The following is a 17,369-nucleotide window of genomic DNA, read 5'->3' as shown; positions in this document are numbered from 1 at the left end:
TGCCTCCTCATCCCTGGCTTACACACACACACACACACACACACACACACACACACACACACACACACACACACACACACACACACACACACACACACACACACACACACACACACACACACACACACCACACACACACACACACACACACACACACACACACACACACACACACACACACACACACACACACACACACACACACACACACACACACACACACACACCATCATTCATTATCATTCACTGGATTTCTCCATGACACGCATGGCTAACCTACTCACGGAGACGGACCCTGAACTGAATCCTAATGGAGGAGAGGAGGAGGAGGAGGAGGAGGAGGGTGTAGCAGGTGTCTACATCTGTTGTTCCCCGTCCAATGTGTGTGTCTAAAACTGAGTGTGTTTGGGTCTTTCCAGCGTGCGCACGTACACACAAATACGAGCATGTGAGTTTTTTTCTGGTGGTAAAGTAAATGAAACAAATGCGTCTGTTTCTAAATAAAGCTCCGTTTCTATATTAAGACTCAAACTACAAATAAATGGAAAAGACGAGGTCTCGCAATGATTCAGTTTTCCCTGAAAGACTCCTCTTCAGAAGTAGTTCAAGTGTCTGGAATAGAGTTTAGATAGTTATGACACATGTGACACACATCCGACACAAATAATTCATTCGCGGATTTGTCTCAATAACTTGTTGTGGACATTGACTTTTTTCTTTTTTTCCTTTGAACTTTTTTCCTCGTCGTCGTAGCTATGTTGTCCAATGGCAATGGTGGTCCTAAGTTGGGGCAAGGGGTACAGTGTCCCCAAAATATTAAGCCTGGATCACACTCTTTGAATAACTTTGGCTAAGAAATCCACTGCAAACTTTAAAGACCTTAATTGTCTCCTGATAACAGTCATCATGTTATGTGACACATTTTGCTGTGTTTGTTAGAACAAAAACAATAAGCATATCAATAGAAAGCTACGAATTGCCTCTTTCCAACAGGGTATACAACTCACAATATGTTTTAGAGTCAAAGTGACAGATTTTGATAGAGCAAGTCACAAATACAGAAGTACACCGAGGAGATGATTGGCCTATCTTTGTTAGGTTTGAAACAAAATAATACAGCTTGCCTGGGACCGTCCAAAGTTTCCAAGGCACATTCAATGCCGTTTTCCGTTCATCCACCTAATGTCCTCTGACTTTCCATCCTTTCCTCCATCTCCTGACAGTCCTATCCATCTAAACCCCAACAATTACACTTTCCCTCAGCAGCCCTACTATTAACGACCCGCCCTTTCCCACACACTCCTTACCAGTTTGTCAAAGTCGCCATGTCAAGGTCACGATGACCACACATAACACATGATTGCAGATATCTCAATAGTGCATATGCTCATGATGACAATGTTAAAAAATGAAGACATCTTGGACAGACAGGGATGTAAACCTGCAACTCCACCGTATGGCATACAAACACAATTTTCTTTTTCTTTTTTTCATGAAAGTTGCTCAGTGTTGCATGAAGCCAAAAAGGCTTTAAAATATCTGGGCCCTAAGAGAATGCACACTCGAGTTTTCCTTAAGCCCCGCCTCCAATCCTGGCGTCACATCCGATCTTGGCTCAGTCAAATAAATGGGAAAATGACTCTGGATTTGACTTTTACAACATTTGGACCCTATCGATATAAATAAGGACAATACAAATGGTTTGGTAGCTGATTTAGTTCAAACAAAGGTAAAAGCTTAATTTCCCAATATAAGTCAATGGAGTAAACGTTTTTTTTTGGCCAAATTATGTAATGGACTGACATAGAAGATGTAGTACCACCGTTTGGCCACTACATATATGTGCTTCTACATTCGGCGCACTTCCTGGGGTCTTCGTGTTCGTACACCTTGGGAGGTTACGACTTATTTTAAATGTCACTCGTAAATTACAGTACAGCTTTAACAAATCTGCTCACATACTGATGAAATTCCTCAAGATGTGTTCATAGCTCCACAAACAACTGGCATTCAAAGGACATTGTATTAGCTCTGCATTGATTCCTTTGTGGTTGTACAACAATTCAGAGTGATTAAATGAGTAATTCAAAGCAAAGCGAGGCTGTAATCTCAGTAAATGTTATTTGTTTTAATTAAACAGTGTTTAGTTTTTCGTGTTGTTCATACTTGCCGTGAACTCTGCTGCTGCAACAATTACGTTTGCCCACACACCGATCATTAGAGACTAATTTAACTTTAACATGTAATCAGGGAAATTAAAATGTGTTCCTTTTAAAGGATTTCAAGTCTCCTCGAGCTAATGAGTCATTAAGGTCAAATCCAAGTGAAGTGAAGTGTGGAGCCAGCTACATTGTTCACCTAACTAGCAGCATACAATATATACAAGTCCAAGATGTAATATGTTAAGTCATAATAGTGGTATTCATAGTTGAGGTGTACTATTAAATCAATGAGTAACCAGATATAGAGGAGGTTAGACAAATGATGTGCCAAGGTTGAGTGAGTCAGGTAATTCAAGTAAATCAAAAATATTATTCACATTCATGTTAGAGCTGGGTCAGAAATACTCATGGATCAACCACTACAAAACAGGCTTTTTGTTATAAATTGTACTTTCATAATTGCAAAACAGAGTGCAAAGTGTTTAGTGTCTTTATAACACTTTAAATAAATGAAAATATAAAGTAAGCAGGTCTACTTGTGGCTGCGAGGGAGTGTGGTCGTCTTTCAACCAGAAGGTTGTGGGTTCGATCCCAGCCCATGCAGTCAACATGTCGATGTATCCTTGGGCAAGATACTTAACCCTGAGTTGCTCCCGATGGCATGGCCAACGGTGTGTGAATGTGTATGAATGTTAGTTCCTAGAGTAAGGTATGAATGAATGGGTGTGATTGGGTGAACGACATGTATTATGTAAAGCGCTTTGAGGGGTCTTAAAGACTGGAAAAAGCGCTAAATAAGTACAGTCCATTTACCATTTACTTCAACAAACCAAAAACTCTTGAAGCATGTGTTTTATGTGCAAAAAAATTGACTTAGTTTAACAAACAGTAATTGCAATGTTTATACCATCAAATCTCCACAAAATAAGAAGCAGCAAGACAAAATAACTTTTACAACAATAGCCGCGTTCACACCGGAGTACTTTTCACCATACTTTTCGCGTTTAGTTCCGTTAGTACCCCTTATGTCTCGTTCACACCAAAGAGAGCACTTAATCTCGGGAACTTTTACCCCCATTTTTAGTGCCTGCTGAGAGATGGTACTTTCCTGGGGGGAAAAAGTGCCCCAGTTCTGATTGGCTGGGCGAATTGCAAACCACGCCCCGTACAACTCTGAAATGTTTTGTAGAGCCGCCATTTTATTATCCTGGCATTAGCATTATTAGCATTAGCATTCGCCCAGCGCACAAACGCAGAGAGACTAACTTATGGCAACACAAAATAAAACATGGGAGCGGTGGAGATGAGGAGGTGTCGGCGTTCTGGTGATTTACTCGGAAGGCTTCAGTAAAAGCTGCTGGGAGTCCCAGCAGCTTTTACTGAAGCCAGTCCCCAGCTCCGGGGACTTCCGGCCGGGGACTTCCGGCCGGGGACTCCGGGTGGCAGTATACGCCGTGAAGTTGTTTGCGGCCTGCCAGTAAACCCAAAGCAGAAGAAGAAGAAGTGACGTCAGCGGCTCATTTGCGTAATCTTCCCTCAGGGAAAAGTACTCCGGTGTGAACGCGATCTGTACTAAGTGCCCTGGGGTAATAAGTGCCGGGGCACTGAGTGCCGGCACTAAATACGGCAAAGTACTTGGTGTGAATGCGCCTATTGTCACTGATATCTTTGTCGAGAAGGATAGGCGATAGGACTTAATCTACAAGTAAAAGTAAGACCATGCAATATAAATGTTTATTTCATGCGTGTTTTAAAGAATGCTGATATGAAATATGTAACATCCGAACCTTTACCCAATAAGCTATCTCTATGGGGTTCATATGTGTGTGAATCTGCTCTGATATCAACCAGTGCTTCCTGATCCATTGACCTCTACGCATGTCACTGATTTATGATTGTGGTAGTAGCGTCCGTGTCTAGAAGAGTTGTAGTGAGATAAATTAGTATTTACTGTCACTCAAAGGTCATTCACAAACATGCCAACAATACTGTGCACACTGTGCATTTGCCAAGTCATCTCAAGTGATAAATCCAGAACAGCAATGAGTAAAAAAACCTTGCTATTGTCCAATGTCAGCCACGTGCCCTGATGGCTATTCCTGCTCAGAGGAATTGAGTAATCTGGCATCAGATATCAAGTTAAAATACATTTTTCTACGTAACTTAGTCCCTATTCCACCAAGTTCCCTACCCTGGTCCATAAGGCAGCCAAATCCTCCTAACCCCATAACGTATTGGACGTAATTGGACTTGTCTACCCTAAACTATTCCTTTGTCTTTACATTTCATTCCTTTTGTTGGATTATCATAGGAGGTTTTGGCCTACGGTCTATCGATAAGAGTGGGAGATTTTCCTAACATCCTGCATTATTTTTACTGAACGTTCAGCCATATGAGGAGGGGGATCTCAAGATGGATCCTCTCTCAGGCATTTGATCACTTTCCGTGATTAACTAAGGTTTTTGGAAAGACTCTCCAGGTCTTCTTGAAGAGCTTGCGCCAGATCAGGAAATGTTGCTGTTGTGGTTCAAAGCCCAGTGAGACCGTGGGCAACAAATTGTGTTCTTGTCCTGAACTTCTCTTAGTTTTTTAGATAAAGTTTGCACATGAGAATGTTCCATGTCGGGTGTGGATTCAACCCTAATGAATACTGTTTATGAGTAGGTGCACGTTCATAAGATTAGCATAATCATACATGTCGCTGCAGGCGCGGCTGCTTCAAAAACGCTGTGGAGTGGGGGCAAACAAATGTGATGAACGGTGGAGAAAAATGTATTCAGGCAGAGGAAGTTGCTGTGCTTTCGGATAGGAACGAAAGGAGCCCCAAAAGAAGGTTTTAATCATTAAAAAGGGTATTAAGTATGCCGAACACTACAATCTCCATCGGGAGCTGTGTCTGTTTGATCAGCCCTTTCACTCATTTCAGCTGAGTTTAAAGAGGCCATCGTCAAGGTTTTTCCTTTTCTGTAGTGTGTTGTATACGTTTTTAGTGCATGTAAATGGTCTGCAAAGGCCAACATCCAGACAGTAACATTGTGATGAAAAGAGTATTTCAGCTTTCAACACTTTCAAAAAAACAGCAAGAAAAACATGATGCAAGAGAGGTGCAAAAACCATGAAAAAACAAAGGTTTTGCTGCCGTCACATATTAGTATATACACAATAAGTATTACAGTGCAAAATCCCCAGAACAAAAATAGCTCTTATAATAAATGATTGTACACTTTTAGACTGCAGTTAGGAGTTTATTTGTAAGTCATAGTTTATGTTACTGCCTATAAAAAGGGAAACAAATAGAGGTGAACCTTATAGTTGTCCAAGGTAATGAACCAAAATGGAGCTGACATTTATTCTGTGATTGTTCCTTTTTCCCACTTACCATTGTTTTCCCAGTCTTTGCACTTTTACATTTTGTACTTTTCTGAACTCCTGTTGTAAAGTTTGTTCTTTTCTTAATGAGGCTTTGGTGGGTGGTTTCCCTTGTGCTTAGTGTGGGTTTAGGGCAGCGGGGGGCCGTTTTCATTTACTGTTTCATCATGTAGGCGTTACAAAGCCCCCTGAGAGTACACCAGTTGGTAAGAGCTATACGATAATGCTTCACTTCCTCCACTGCAGACAGCTTTCAGTTTCTCACTAAGGTGATGGTGGACTTAAAGACCCTTTGAAACACTTTCATTATATTTTGCTTATTTTCAGGTGTATATCAGTATGTAGTGTCTCTACATGTCTCCATGCTTTAATGTTCAAAAAGCTCTTTATTTTGTATCATACTTCCTGTGCTGCAGCACCTCTTTTCACCCTCTGTCTGAAACCAGAGCCCAGTCTGCTCTGACTGGTTAGCTGGCCAGCTCTGTTGTGATTGGTCAACCGCTCAGAGATGTCACAAACGATGTGTTGGAGTGCTAGCACTGAACTGCGAGTGTTACAGTAAACAAAGGAGTCCAATGGAGGCGTTTCAGGCAGGGGGGGGGTGAGAGAAACTTAGCTTTTGCAGACCATTTACATGCATTAAAACCTACAAACCACACTACAGGAAAGGTACAACCCCCACAAGCATATTGGGCCTCTTTAGTGTGTTCATTATGTGATTAGCAGAAATAATAACATTTTCTTCTCGGCCAGCTTCAGTTATTTTTTAATCTACTCAACATTTGTTTTAAGGTATCCTCCAGGGGTCATTTAAATCTCATCTTGTCTTACCTAACTCAATCTGCAGCCCAGTCCAGGAAACAAGTCATTCGCCCACCTTAACTGTTGTCATCTGTCCTCATCTCATGACACCTTAGTGACACCATGGCGATCTCCCTTTCAATCACGCTCTCCATTGCAGATCGTCTAATTTTCTGTTGGCATGTGGCTCCAGAGTGGAGATATGAGATCTGTCAAGTGTACGGCACCGGGGGATGAACCTGCGTCACGTAATGCCTCGATGCCCGCTATTTCCTCAGTGCACGCCCTGCAATTCATTTTATAAATGTCAGGCGAACGCTTGGCAAGCCGTCTCACCCCATAGCCTGATGGGTAATATACTTATTAGAGATCATTTTGATTGGCTTCCTCTGCCCTTTTCATTGTCTGAGTGACAGGGAGGGGAGGAATGCTACAGTGTGTGTGTGTGGTTGTTTGTGTGGATGTATATATATATATTAATATAGGTGTGTGTCTGTGTGTGTGTGTGAGCTGAATGTTGAGGGTTTATGTAAACGGAGATTAGAAATGCAATAAACCTGTCACATGGAGAATGCCGCTGTCATGGCATCAACATGAGCCTTCTGCCACTCCTACTCGTTTTCGCCGTCCACACACACACACACACACACACACACACACACACACACACACACACACACACACACACACACACACACACACACACACACACACACACACACGCACACACACACCTGGAGCTCAATGTGTATTGCATATGTCATTCTTTGCTATTGGTGTGTATTCTTTAAAGATAAAAATAACTTGTTTTTACTAAATTGTCTATGGTATCAATATAGTTTAATGCTTAGCAAAGGTCCCTAAAAGGTTGAGAACCTATCCAACACTGCTCAAACAGGAAGTAAAGAGTGCTTTTTGGGGACTATTTCCATGAATGCATATTTAATGTGTGTGTGTGTGTGTGTGTGTGTGTGTGTGTGTGTGTGTGTGTGTGTGTGTGTGTGTGTGTGTGTGTGTGTGTGTGTGTGTGTGTGTGTGTTTGTGTAAACAGTGCCTCAGTGGCTATTGAACACGCAGCTTGCTTCCCTATTTCTTGTGGTGCCACGACATATTTCACGGCCCTTCGTCCGCTATTCGTATAAAAGTGTGTATGAGAGACCTCCCTCTAAGAGTCATTTGCCATGCCTTTAGTAAACGTGTGTGTGTGTGTGTGTGTCTGCCTGTACGCATACGTTTGTGCCATGGCCGAGGCCCTGATGGGTCCCTAGACACTGAGGATGAGTTACCCCCTGCCCTGGTTTCCATGGCAGCTGCTGGCTTTATTAGACTCTCACTTTAGCCCCCACAAACACACAAACACACACACACACACACACACCTCATTGTACACTGACAGGGCTACATTGCCACCCAACCCCGAGGCGCTCGCATTTTGGAGCAGTTAAGCAACTTGTCAGGAATGAGAGATGGGCGATGTGTGGCTAAATGAAGCGCAATGGAGAAACCGTCACACGATTTCACACTTGAGTAGCCTCCGGCACTGCAGCCCCCCCCCCACACACACACACACACACACACACACACACACACACACAACACTCCCGCACACACACAGAGGCAGGGTGAGATGAGCTTGAAATGAGAACCATGGCAAACATCAATACAGCCCTCCATATCTACGCTAGGCAAGAACCATTTTAGATCAATATTCCTCAGACCAAACCAATGTCACATTCTGTATGCTACAAGCCAGACAGCATTAGACGCTCCAGCCAGCATCAATCAGCTCCGAGCCATCCCTCCAACCACTTACGTGGCTCATAACATGCTTCATAAAAGCTGTTACTACCTCCACACACACAACACACCAACATTCAGATCTGATATAGCGTGTAATGCTGCAGTTGGGGATCATTGTTAGGTATCATTGCAACGTGTATACATATAGACTTTTTGGGTGGTGTGGTACCTTACGCTTTGTCTTCATTCTGGACCTTGTTAACACAGCTCACACTGGGCTTTGAAATAAATAGATATCAGAATAGGAATACCTTTATCGTCATTATACTCGTGTACAATGACATAACGAAGGCTTCTCTTTGTGCCGTTTAAATTGGAAGTAAATGATGATGAAAACAGAAGATAGCTGTAGCTGGTGTTCTTTACATCATAGGCGCATGGTACGTTTTGGGAATGTTACTTTTGAAATGTAAAAGGTCACAGTTGACCGTTGCCCTGTTAAAAATACAAGAAAACAGAAGACATGGTGAAGCTCTTGAAGCGATCCTTGTCCAAAAAGTCCAGAAGCCATCAAAGGAAACATTGATGAAAAAGTTGTCCGAACAGTCTTGAAGCCATCGATGGAAACGTTGACTCTTCACATACTGTATGACATTTGCTTGCTTTTCTTACAATAAATATAAACGACGTGACCGCCTTGGCGTAATCGACTGGTCGCAGGTTGCTTGAGCAATTGATTTGATGAGCTGACGTGAACCAGCCAGAAACATTGATTACTTAGTCCTAAACAACTGGAGCCTGTCTGGGTGGAGAGACGTCTCTTTGTAAGGTATTTTACCCTCGATTGTGTTGTCCTGGAACATGTAACTGGTAAGTTCCCAACACTGCTTGTTGCATTGGAACATTTAATTCTTTAATCATAGTTTAAAATGTTGTGTTTCTGAGGTTGAATGTGTGGTCAAGAAGAACTGTATGTGTGGAAGCTTTGTGGTGTTAATCATCTTAATCCACTGTGGAGCCGTTAGATCGACGGTTCCCATCTTAGGGTCAGGACCTCAGAAAAGGCTCATTCAAAGATCAATCAAAAGTGATTTCACACCTCTGCTTGGGTTCAATCCATCTCTCCATCAGGTCATAAGAAAGATCATAGATGTCGTGTATCAATTAACCACAATGACATTCATCCAGTAAATGAAAAGAGTAGAGGATGGATTTTTCTCTGTCTTTCATCTCAAGATTTTTTTTAATGAATGTTTACTGTTTGCCAGCTCTCTACAAGTGTGTTTTCCAATATTCAAATTGCAGCTAACACTTGACATTAGAATCACCTCATTTCTGCACAGCAATCAACGTAATTACAAATTACCTTTACAAGCGTTTAATTAGATTCAGAGTTCTACGTGATGGCCCAATCATGAACAAATGTAGTGCTTCTACTCATATTTATATACCAAAAACTATCCTTAAGGCCATGTGACCCCATTGATTGCACAAACCACTTCAATCTATGCTAGTAATGAAATGTAAATTGGTGAGATCACACATAATGGGAAAGTTAGCAACCATGAGTATGTGACCCATTCCAACATTGAACTTCATAATGAGGCATCAGGAAAAGTTTAATAAGGGAAATCTGTTCTGCCTGTTTGAATCTTTTCCATCACTTTCCTCTACATTCACGATTATGGTGCCATCATTTGTGAACATGGGCAAATTCGGCGTTTGGTGCTGTTCCTCTAAACAATATTGCGATCCTAAAGTTATTATTTGAAGAGATACTTTTGCACAAGCCATCACCAGGACCATGAACGTTTAGGAGATTCAACTGATGTTGGTTCAGCTCTCAGTGCTTTTGTGGCTTCAAACTAGATCTCTGTGGTTTTGGGTTTTAGTACCACGTGTGTGTGTCTTTGCTGTTTACTAGATATTTTTAGCCTAACTGGAAATGTGTTAAGTTGCTGCTGATGCAAACCGAGCATTTCCTGCTGTTGTTTAAAAATGTTCCACCACCTAACTACCAGGTAGCGGGGGGTTTAACCACTTTATTTGTTCAGTTATAAGATCCATAGTCACCTCCTTTAACCCAATGTTTCCAATGTTAAAGGAACGCATCACTGTTCCTATGGCTGCCAGTGCTAATAATATCTTCATCAGTACGTTAAGTCTGTTTCTAGTCCAAGCTATCGTGTTTAGATCAGTACAATGGTCAATACACAATGTGTGCATAATGGGAAAAGCTCAGCAGCCTTACGCGGCATACTTTTGAGATTCTGGTTTCCTCTCTCTTTTACTTCTCTCTTAGTCACCAGTAAGAAGCTCCACGAATAAAAGCCACTGATTAGGTCAAACAGATTTGCAAAGGTCTCTACCAGAAGGAGGCTTTTATATTGAATTTATGGATAATACAATGTGATTGTAACCAAGGTAGCAAAGGTACAAACAAGTCTTATTTATGTTTCTATTTATTCACTTTAAAATATTGTTTGCAGGAAAAGTACATCCTAAACAGCACATCCCCCGCACTTCATTAACAACTTCACGGTTATTCAATATGCTTCAAGCCAATTTGTTCCCTACTGCTAATCTTAATAAAAACTTCCAACCTATCGAAGCCTATTGAATGAAATGAGTGAATTGTAAACAGGAAAATATACACTAATCCATGTTTTTTTAATACATCACTTTGTCTGTTACAGTGAAGAAGTGCTATCGGCAGTTCATTTACCATTTTTCTTCACTGGCCAATGCTATAGCCACATTTTTGATCGTGAGCTTCATATCTTTGTATTTAAACTCTTGTAATTTTGGCTTTAAGGACATTGGAAGGCATGTCTGCTCTCTCTATGACTACCAAGCCTCACCATCTGGCGGGACACATTTCGGCAGCAGCCTGACAACGCACCAAATTAGATTTTGTTTGGATTAAACTTCTGCTCGTGCTGCTACAAGCTGCCATTTTTCTCACTGTTGGGATAATCACCTGTGATTACTAAGCATACTGTAGGCTAAGAGCAAGACAGAGTTTTGAACATCTTGTATCTTCTCTGTGATATGAACCAGAAGTCATTTTGGTTTATATGAACAATAAAACCAATAACATGGATAAACATAGCCTTTAACCTTCTGTTAAATCCCAAGTATGTACTGTATATGTCAAGATGCGAGATTAACACAGCCTTTACTGTGTACCCACACCCATTGGACAACACAACAGTCTCCTATTCAGCACTCCAACAGCTGCATCTGCTTTATTCTCCTATTAAAGGATGCACACTACAAAGCCGTGGTTCCATTAGTCATGCTGTATAAACTTTATCCACCTGCATTTTGTCGCTCCGCTCTCCTGTCTCCTTCTGTCTCCACCTTTTCTTTTGCTAACCCGCTCTCCATCAACCGTTGGTATTCCCATCTGAAAGAGGAGAACAGAGAGGGAAAGAATAAGTATGGGGATGCAAGGACGCGTGGCGGAGAGAATACTAAGCACCGATGGGTGTTAAACACAAAGCCCCTGCACAGACGCTGGCGTACGCACACACTAACACACACTAACACACACACAGAGGTGTATATGAGCACACATTACTCGGCGGCACGTAATCACGCACACACAAACACACACTCTGCTTGGTATTACCAGACCCCTTGGTACGGGTTGAATAGAATGTATTTGTACCTCAGGCTTAAACAGCGAGGATTATGGGGGATACGAGGAGAATGCTAACGCCCAGGAAGGAGGCCAACGACCTTGGTATGGACTCGAAGGGGAGGGGAAGGAAGAGGAAGAGGGGAGGGGTGAGGAGGGAGTGTGAGCGGCACGTCATTCAAAAATGTGGTTAAACATGAGAGCTGAACACATTGATAACCTTGTGTGTCGGCGTCATCAAACACTTTTGGCAGCCCACAGTGATGTGAAACATGGTAATAATGAGTCTGTGGTGTGAGTCTAGTTCAATGGCAGGGCTACGAAAACTAAAGTATGCAACACATCCGTGTACAGCGCTGCGTTCCCTGCATATCTCAGTCCCAGTTAGCATACAATAGATACATACAAAACGGCTTCCTATGTGGCAAGAAATGTGAAAGACGTTGAAAGACAATGGAAGAACAAAAGAGCAGAGGTTGACAGCAGCCCGAAACAGATTTTAAATACGAACTGGCCTTTTCTTTACATTTTTAAGGCTGCAGCTAAAGGTTTTATATATTTCAAAGTGGTCTAAATGTTATCTTAATAGTTATCCACAAATGTGCAGAGGACTCAAATAGTTCTGTTATATTTATTTTAAAGTAGTCCTGCACAAGCAAATGTATTTGTTCTTCTTTTCATAAGAGTTTAGTGATTTGAACTGTTGGCATCTTTGGGAATTTATAGTTATTTTTATTGTTGTTCTATAACAAAAAATGTATACTTTTTGCACGTATAGTATAAAAACATATACATAAACTTTACAAGCTATGCTGTGAAATATGTTTTGTGTGTCCAGACACATCTTTTTTGACGGAAGAGAGGGCAAATGTACTCTTTATAGTAAACGTGGCCGACCCCTGCTAGTTCAAGATAGGCAACACAAATACATTCATGCCTTTCTGTTTTTTTTTTTTTACTTTTTGTGTTTTCTATGTGTATATATGTGGCTGGATGTGCGTCTGTGTCTCCACACGCCAACCACTTTTCCCATTTTGCATGTGTTTCTCTGTGCCCAATTGTGTGGAAACAGAGGATGTATCATATACTTGTTACGAGTGGCAGGGTAAAATGCATAATTCATTTTCATTTGGGCTCCTGTAATAGGATGTGTGTGTGTGTGTGTGTGTGTGTGTGTGTGTGTGTGTGTGTGTGTGTGTGTGTGTGTGTGTGTGTGTGTGTGTGTGGGTGTGTGTGTGTGAGTAAGAGAGAGAGTGGGAGAAAGAGAGAGAGTTGGCACATCTGTGTAATAACCTGGGATTGGATGTGTCAGGTCATTTCTACAAGTGTTAAAGAAAACAGGGAGGGAGAGACAGGCAATCTGATGAGTGGAGCCGCAGCTCATCTCATCTGCTGGGAACAAAAATGGGATGGAGGGATGTAGGACGAAGGAGGGATGAGGGAGGAGAGCCAATGAAGCAAATGTTCAGGGAAAAGGAAGGAACCGGGGGGGAAAGAGATATACAGTAAGATGGCTACAGAATGGAGGGGTAGTTAAAGGGCATACGAAATAGAACAAGTTTTGCATTTTCTGGTCATTTTCAAATTCAATTCATCCCAGGAGACGGGCTGTGAAAAAGCCACAGAAGTTATTCACAGAGAACCAAAGCACAAAGATAAAGAATAGGAACATCGTGATCCATTTCCTTCATTTTTGTTAAAAGTCAAGTGACTTTTCGAGGTATAACTTAATGGCCTACGCTAGTAAAGTAAAAAAAAGGTCCAATGAACTAAAAGAATGGACTTTTCAAAATGCATTTAGCAAGTAAAGATTTTTGACCCTGAACACTCGGTTGAACACCATTTTATATTTGGATTGCAGAGAAACTGTAATGGAAGGAGTTGTTCTGTTGCACAAAATTGCTGTAACACTCAAAGCTGCATTCACATGATTCGCAATTTGCTCTTTGCTCAACGCCATAGGGTGCAGACCCTTGCGGTGAAAACAGCCAGTTTAGTTTAATTTCTATGGTAACCTCCCCCTGCTATAGTGCACCAATTCACACTGCTGTGATCTGATTGGTTGTGTGTCAAAAGGTCAGCAGACACAAGGTCAGAGATGTAACAATTTGACCTTTGAGTGTAGCGCTCTGCAACAATTTTGAGCGCTACGTAAAGCCAAGGTTCTGCCTAGTTGAGCGACAGAAACACAACGGAAACATCAGCGCAGAGATGTTTTTAGCCAAGGAATTGGAGTACATTTGCAAAGTCACAAGGTTTAAGGGGAACGCTTGTGTACGTCTGCTTTAGCATGAACATAAATGCCATTGTTTTTTTTAAATAAAGCTCAGTGGCAGCATTTTAAAGACATGAGATTAAGTGGAAAGGAGGTAAGGGGTGGACAGAGACAGGAACAATTAGGAAGGGATCTTTAGATCAGGGAGGGTGGGAGATGAGGAGGGACACTGAGGCCTAACTCCAATCCAACCCCTACTGTACACCCAAGACCACAGACGAGATAACTTTGTCTGTTGTCTCACTCTCAGCTGAATGACGCTCCTTCTTTCAGGTATAGGGTGTAAATGCGGGGGCAAGCCTTGGGACAAACGCCCATCTCTCCATCAGAAACAGGAACTGTGACAACTTTTCGTAAGGGAGGAGAATCAAATCAGCATCTCTCGATCTAAAAAACTATAAATAAATAAATGCAATTCCACGCAAATGTGGTTGAAATGGGGAGAGTGGGGATGTACTAACAAAGTACTAACAAAGCACTTATATACTAACTAAGGACTGGCTTATCTAAAGCCAGTTGAGTAGCACTTGAAATGTTTTGGCTCTATGAAACCTGATGTACTGATATGATTCTGTTTTCTTCAAGTTTGTATCTTCCTGGTCGAATGCACTTATTGTAAGTCGCTTTGGATAAAAGCAATGTAATGTAATGTAGGGGTTGGTTTGGTATTCGGCCTGAGGATGGATGGATAGATGGAGGTTGTATAATAGACAAAGGGAAAAAAAGTAAAGACAGAGTAAGACTGAGGTAGAGGATGAACGCTAGGATGGATATAGGATTGAAGGAGGGATGGAGGAGTGTGGGTGAAGTAGAGAACAAAGATGGAGGGAATCGGAGTACTGAAGAGAGATCAAAGGAGGAAAGGAAGATAACTTGACTTGACGTGTAATGGATAGAGTAAGGTATCTCATGGTTAGATAACCTCACTAAACAATGGTGCACATATTTGTGTGTGTGTGTGTGTGTGTGTGTGTTTGACATTAAGGTGAGCTGATCAGTCGTCCGAAACTCCCCCGTACCTTCTTCACTCTGGGCTGTTTAAGGTCACTTTGTCCCCGTAGCAACAGGAACGTCAGTGAACACCCCATCCCTCAACCACCTCTTCCCCCGCATGACTCTGACCAAATGCCACCATCAGTGTGTGTGTGTGTGTGTGTGTGTGTGTGTGTGTGTGTGTGTGTGTGTGTGTGTGTGTGTGTGTGTGTGTGTGTGTGTGTGTGTGTGCGTGTGTGTGCCTGCGTGTACATGTGTGTTTCGATTAAATGCCACTGACCAGAGACACCATCAAACCAAACAACAGGGTCTTGGTATGGCTTTCAGTTCGTGTTAGAGTGCCCGCTTTGCAGCAAAGAGGACACACATACACACACACACACACACACACACACACACACACACACACACACACACACACACACACACACACACACACACACACACACACACACACACAACAGCCAGGTTCTCTGTTCTTTCATAGTCCTTTTTCACTTCGACCAAAAGTTTATCCCGGTACGTTTACCTGAGAGTTTACTTGGGCACACAGACATGCATGTATGTACACACACACACACACACACACACACACACACACACACACACACACACACACACACACACACACACACACACACACACACACACACACACACACACACACACACACACACACACACACACACACACACACACACAAAAACCCACCCCCACACACACACACCTGCATTCCTCTGGTATTGAACCAGCCTAATTGGACTTTAAGCCATGCCTTTGCTTCATATGCATAAATGTGTGTGCCCGCGCGCATATCCGTGCCCTTTCTCATTTCGCCTGCAGTGACAGGCTCGCTTCTCCTCGCTAATGCTAACACGCTGCTGCTTAGCTTCTAATTAAGATGTATGAGTCACCATGTCTGCGTGTGTGTGTGTGTGTGAGTGTGTGTTGTCATCATAGTCTGCCACACATGAATGGTGCTGTCTACGTTGTGTTTGGCAGGGTTGAGCAGTTTTGCGGCCAGGAACGTTGTCTAATTTAAGATGTCACACATGCTTGCTAGCTCATGTATGCACGCTTTTCACACACACTCACTCTTGCTGTAGTAGCAGGCAACACACGGTGGTCCAAAGGCCACACACACACACACATATATAACCACACTGTGCCATAGAACATCTTGATGGATAGGCAGTTGGGCGAGGGGGTGTTGATGAGAAACGCACAAATGTCATCTGTTTACAAACCCACACACAAAGGAATTTTTAAAAGCAGCAAACACTCTGCCGTCAGTTCCCTGGCAGGGTGATTACTACTTTTATCATCACGCTAATCATCAATCATCCTCCCACAGACACAAGGACGCTGACATAAAGTCATTTCTGCACTTTCTGTAAACACACATGTTGTTTGGCTTTATTGTGAGCTTACAATCGACTGCATTTAACGGAACTCCAGAGTTCAGTTAATTATTACCAAATAAATTGACCAAAAGCGGGAATACTATTCTTTGAAGACCACATGTATAATACACATTTCAAAATAAGTTTTATAAGGCTTAGTTGAAAACTCGATTTTGATTGGTCAAATTCTGCACATTTTTGCTAACAGACCGTTGCTAAGGAGAACAGGCCGTTGCTAAGCAGGATCAAGGGACTATGTGCAGTCGTATCAATCCGCAGAAAGAAGTACATTTAACGTCAGCTGTGGACAACAAAAATGTGTTTCTCTATCAGAAAACACCATGGAATACTTTTTGAATATTATTTTTTGTATTTTCGGATAGCACGAACATTTGGATTCATGATGATGGCATGATCAGTGAAACATTGTTTTTTTAAGATGGAGTTAAGTTACTCTACAAATTATCTAGATTTTATTGCAATTTATTAAGAAGGATCACCAAGATTGTTTGTTGAATTGCTGAATGCTTTCTAACCACAACGTGTGTCATCCATTGTGGGTTTTTTGTTTCCATTGCTGATGATTTTTGCCACTGAGGAAAGGAGGCAATATGTCACCAACCGACCGAGTCTTTATACAAGCGTGCCCACACAGACTAACATATAAACGAAACTCCATTTTATTCAGTCTTCATATCTTTATGCAACATGTGGGACTATGAAAACATAGAGATTCCTGATTGCATCATTTTCAGTAATTCTACAATTCAAAAGTAATTGTATTCAAATCAGCCGTTCAAACTATTTGCTTCTCTAACTATAGTTATCGTAATAATAATATAATATAGATATTTGACGGTAGTTGTTTTACAATGTTTAATCAAAAGCAATGCTGTAGTTCAGGGGTGTCAAACTCAAGGCCCGGGGGCCAAATCCGGCCCGTGACCAGAGTTGGGTAATAATATTACTTTTGTCGGTAACGG

The sequence above is a fragment of the Trematomus bernacchii genome, unplaced genomic scaffold (genome assembly GCF_902827165.1).
Source record: "Trematomus bernacchii unplaced genomic scaffold, fTreBer1.1, whole genome shotgun sequence".
NCBI lineage: Eukaryota > Metazoa > Chordata > Actinopteri > Perciformes > Nototheniidae > Trematomus > Trematomus bernacchii.
Note: the sequence above shows the minus strand (reverse complement) of the source record.